Source organism: Nycticebus coucang, chromosome 1, assembly GCF_027406575.1.
Source record: "Nycticebus coucang isolate mNycCou1 chromosome 1, mNycCou1.pri, whole genome shotgun sequence".
Lineage (NCBI taxonomy): Eukaryota > Metazoa > Chordata > Mammalia > Primates > Lorisidae > Nycticebus > Nycticebus coucang.
In genome coordinates this window covers 43,760,719-43,766,718 of record NC_069780.1, presented here as the reverse complement: position 1 = coordinate 43,766,718, position 6,000 = coordinate 43,760,719, and positions in this window count along the sequence as shown.

Sequence of the window (6,000 nt, the reverse complement as noted above, 5' to 3'; positions counted from 1 at the left end):
ATGAAAAAAGTTGTAGTGATGGATAATGATGATTACAAAATGTGCATGTAATTAGTGGTGCTAAAGTGTACACCTAAAATGGCTAAACAGTAATTTTTTGGTTTTATATATTTTACCACAATTGTTATAAACTTAAAAATTATAAAGGAAAGAAATGCTTTTATTTAACTACTATGTTGGCAAAAATGTACGTGTTCTATTTTCTTCAGTTTTGGCGGTGTATGAGAAATGCTATCACAACTAAATTAGCTATAGTTTTTGTACCTTCTTTCAAGCATATTTTTGTTTTATTCATCAAGTTTACATTTAGACGTTTTCCATTTCATGACTTCTGTAGCACAAATAATATATACCATTTCATATTTCTAAATATTTACCTCATTGTGCTCTTGCTTGTCTGGTTTTTGTCTCACCAACATTTCTACCAATAATGTTTAGTTTTGGTTCTTCTATGTAAGCAGGTGGAATTATATTAGTGTGCGTGAATAAGACAAGTCAAATAAACAAGTATGCATTCATTCTAATGAACTTTATCATGGACCCATTAGGACTGTCAAATTATAAATACCAGCTAAGTGACAATGTTAAATGAACATTTAAAGAGAGAAAAACTCAAACTGTTTAAGATAATTTAGTGAATAAATAGCGACAAATTGGTAACAGCATTTATTAAAAGTCATTTGAATTTGTAGAAGGGCTCTGATATCTTAGCAAAATAATGGGAAGAGGGAGAGAAATTATTTTATTTCCTATGTGTCATCTTTTATCATTTTATTTTCGCCATACTTTCTTCTGAGATTATTGTTTAGAAGTGCCTCATCTTGAATTATTACTGTCAACTGCTGTTTTCAACAGCAATTGAGCAGTAGCAGGAAGGAAAATTTCATGGGTCTTTGGTAACTTGCATTTTAATCAGTGTGCTTAATCGTATATATCCTAAGGGACAAATGCAAAAACAAATAATTAAGTCAAGAACATAAAACATAGCCTCTGACTTTCAAGCAGAATATACGGGGGCCACATTGATTGCTCGTTTTATAAAAAATCCTTTGTAATTTAATTCTCGCTCAGAATGTAAATTGTTACCCCCATTCGATGAATAGAGAAACAGATATCCAGGGTTAAATAAATTTTCTAAATACACCTCATACTTGCACCTGAGATGTGAAGAAGTTTTCTAAAAAAACTATTGTTTGTGTGGTTTTTTTCCTCCCTTACTGCTATTGTTTACTTTTGTTCACGTAAACTATTTGATTTTTGCATCAAGTTCCCTGCTTCCCACTGTGCGTGTGTGTATGTGGGTGTGTCCTTAGGAAGATATCATATTCTTAAATAGTTCTTAGCAATTTTATACCAATAGATAATTAGCAAAGGCAACGTGTATATTTTGTTATTTCTTGATCATTCATCCTGCCTATCATTTCTTAACTTGAAGAAAGCTATTCATTTTGTTTTGTTTTTGAGACCGTGTCTTGCTCTATTGACCAAGCTGAAATGCATGACATGAGGGGACAAATATCCAAACGTTAATGTGATTGTAAATGCAACTTCTTTTGTTTTTAAGACAGTTTCACTTTGCCACCTGGGCTAGCTAGAGTGCAGGGGTGTCATCATAGCTCACTGTAAGCTCAAACTACTCCTGAACTCAAGTGATCTTTCTTCCTCTGCCTCTCAAATAGCTGGGACTGCAGGTGCATGCCACCACGCCCAGCTAAATTTTAAAAATGTTTTGTAGAGACAGAGTCTTGCTATATTGCTTAGGCTTTTCTCAAACTCCTGGCCTCAGGCAGTCCTCCCACCCTGGCCTCCCAAAGTACTAGCATTACAGGAGTAGTCCCCACTCCCAGCCAAGAAAGTGATTCCTTTAAGAAAAACATACATTTTTGTGTACACATACAACATGGTTGGAATTCACTTCATGCAACTTTTTATTTAGAAATGAAAACTTATGCTCCCAAAGGAAATGGCTCACTTTCTGCACAAAGTACTACATTTTTGTGATTTACTGAGATATTAACATGGAAATGGTGATGTTAAACAATACTTTCAATAGCTCTAAAAGTGTAGTGGGAATCATGATTTCATAAGAAGAAAATTAGTTATGTAGGTAACATTATTGTATAATTTCCCACAGGATCTCTACATCAGGATAGGTTTTATTATATCCTAAAACAAGTTGCCTACATTCACTTTAGATATAAAGTAATACTGAATACAACAATATCACAAGGCAGCTCACAGTGCGAGCAAAGACATCTGTTAATGATACCATGAATAGTTATGAACTGAGGTGCTCAAATGGCTTTGCAGCAAAGCATTGCCTCCTAATTTATTTTTATAGGAAATGGAAGCCTCATTTTTCATGGTTGGGTAGTTTGCATTCAAATGTACCAATAACTTCAAATGCAATCACTTCTACACAGCATGTTTTATTGTAGAGCATAAGATGGAATTGCTAATGGCTTGCTGATGGGTAGACATCTTCTCCATCAGCAGTTTTGTCTTAATCCCTGTTTTGCTGTTTTTTTAAATTATTGTAAATATGTATTTATTTATAGTAATATTTTAAAACGTGAATTTCATACAGAGTTAATACAACCAAATTGTGTAAATATGAAATAAAATGTAAATGTTTTTGACTTTGAACTCTGGATCTGTTTCAAGTATATTCCAGTACACTTACTGAAGCTTAGCTGACAGTATTTTTGCATAGGGAGATGTATTTATTTGTTCTGCACTGAATTATGTCCTTACCCACAATTTGTATGTTGATGCTTTAACCATAAATGTGACTATATTTGGAGATAATTAAAGGTAAATGAAGTCAAAAGGGTGGGATCCTAGTCTGCGAATCTTGGTGTCCTTATAAAAAGAGGCACCAGAGAGTGTGCTCTCTCTGTTGCCTAATGTGGAAGAGGTCATGGTGAGCGCAGAGCACCCAGGAAGCTGCCTGTGTGCAAATGGAAGAGCTGCAGAATGAAACCTCACTCCTCCAGCACCTTGACCTAGGACTTCCTAGTCTCCAGAACCGTGAGAAATAGATTTCTGTTGTTTAAGTCACCCAGTCTGTAGTATTTTGTTATGGCAGCCTGAGAAGACTAATATAGTATTAAAATAATTTTATAATTAATTTATAAATTTATAATTTGTAATTTTGTGAACAAGAATTTAATTATAAATAAGGAAGTTATACAAATGACAACTTAATTCACATAGCAGAGTTAGAGATGCTTGGACAATGACTACATCACCAAAAATGTAAATTTATAATTGATAAGAAGTATACTCATATTTTGTTAAATAGATAAAACATCTGGTGAAATTAATATGAATTTCCTTGAGCTCCCCTTTTGAAATGCAATGCTATTCATTAACTTGTGTACATAGTATTACATGTATACATATGCTGTATACATAGTTTTTGGCTTTTATGTATTTTTAAATTTTATTTTATTTTTAATTGGCATGTAATAATTTTACATATCTATGGGGGTACAATGTGATAGCTTCATACATATAACGTATAGTGAGCAGATCAAGGTAATTAGCATACCCATCATCGCTTTGTGGATGAACATTTAATATTCTCCTTATAGCTGTTTGAAACTATGTTATTAACTATCATCATCTGACAGTGTGGCATAGAATACTAGAACTTTTTCCTTCTCTCTAGCTAAAATTTAGTGTCCTACAGTAAATCTCTTCTTATCTTCCTTTTTCCCCTACTCATATTAGACTTTAGCGTCTTCTGTTCTACTTTTTACTTCTAAGAGATCAACTTTTTTACAGCTTCCAATGAATAAAAACATGATGTTTGACTTTCTATTTTTGGCTTATTTGACTTATTTCACTTAACAAAATGTATTTCAGTTCCACCCATCTTGCCACGAACAACAGGATTCCCAAACAGTTTGACCCTAAACACATAACTCAGTCAAACAACAGGATTCCCAAACAGTTTGACCCTAAACACATAACTCAGTCAAACAACAGGATTCCCAAACAGTTTGACCCTAAACACATAACTCAGTCAAACAACAGGATTCCCAAACAGTTTAACCCTAAACACATAACTCAGACAAACACTATTTGTTTACCTAAAGAATTCTATATTGAGAAATAATAGCTTTTGGAGAAGTAATTATTGAGTCATTTTGTCTATGAATTGTTCTGTACACAAATATGAGTTACTCAATTTTATAATCTTTAAAGATATCAACAGCACAGGTGAAAACTTGAGTATTGATTCTCAGGAAAATTTGTTTCCCAGAAAAAGTTTATTCTGTCATTTTTTGCAAGTTTTTTTCTTTTATATTTATTTCTTTAGATTGATGGGTCATAGGACCCGCCTACTCTTGCTGATGTCACTCTAGTGGCCAATAGATTTTGAGCAATATTGTAATCAGGTAATTCTGATCTGTTCACAATGACGGAATTAATTAATTGTACTAATATAAAGTTATTCATGACATCTAGGTTTAAACTATCATATAAAGAAGATATTTGCCATAACAAATTTATTTTATTAACATATATTTTTCTTGGATAATATTTCTAAGACCCAAATTCATTATTCTCTTTCTGTGTCAAAAAAAATTGACTTTTACAGTTCATTATAGTAAACATATAAGGAATGGGTTTAAACTTATAAATTACAAGTTCAGTATCATGAAAAGCTAAAAACAGTCTTTAAATGAGGAGAGCAGAAGTCTGAGAAGTGCCCATTACCAGTAACGTGGGTTGGATTCAAACTATAAACCTAGGTAAGTAGGTTTGTTCTTTGAATCAGAAAAAATAAAGGTATACTCAAACAATTTATTTTAAATATTTGATTTAACTTTATTTTTTGTCACCAGTAGGTACTATTGTCTACACTGCATCAAAATCAAACAATGAACGACCCACTTCTGCATGATGGTATTTTCAGTGGCAGCTGGACTATTTGTCTCATCAGAACCTTTATTTTTCCCTCTCTGAGAAAACTACCACTTATAACATCTTAAGTTAAGTTGGGGCATAGACGCGTCTTAGGTATAATTTTTGAGGATGGTCATTTTCCCAGGCTCAACTATAAAAAGTGTTATATAAGCAGTGAGTCTTGGGAGGCCTAGTATTTCTAGTTTCACAAAGTGACGTCAGAGGAACACAAACTGTATCCTATTTTCCAAAAAAAAAACTACAGAACCCAAATAGCAGTCCCATATAAGTCTTGCAAAACTTTTTGCATCAGTTTCCCATTAGAAATTAAACTGAATGTTTTGAATATCAACCTTCTATCACCAGCATAAGCCTAAAGAGAGAGGATCTGACAGCAACAAAATGGACTATAGGTGGTGGATGATGACTTATTATGTACTTTTTCTTATTTTTTTGTGAATGCTGAGCATGATAAATAACTCAAATGCAAACACATTTTAAAGATCCAATATGTTGTACTACAAGTTAAAGTCAGGAAAAAATATATTGCATAAAATTACTGACAAAAGGGAGTGAAAGTGTTTTTTTTTTAATTAAGTACTCTGGAAACTTATATGGAGAATAACATTTTTTAAAGAGTGTCTATGTTCTTGTTTATAGTTTCTTTTTTCTCTACATATTCCCTGTATCATAACAGTCAAAGGTAGTTCACAGCATCCTCAGTGACACAGAAGTTATTAAAGGTAACATACACTCCTTGATTCTCTGTAGCATTCATCTTTAGTTGAGGAGCGGGTAACCTTTGGCCTTTTGATTTCAAGATTGTTCTTTTTTAAGCACCAAGGGAGACAAGAAAAGCTTCAACCTTCTCTGCTTCACTCCTTCCACTACAAGAATTTTTTCTGTAAAATTTTGATTCAATCAAAAGGCTGCACTTAAAAGTTCTAGAAGGCCGCAGGTCCCCCACCCCTAATTTGGGTTAAATTAGGTGACATTATGTAGTTTCATTTAATGTTTTACCAGATTCTTTAAACAGTTGGACACCATATAGCATGATGTTAATTTTCTGAACTTGTACCATTA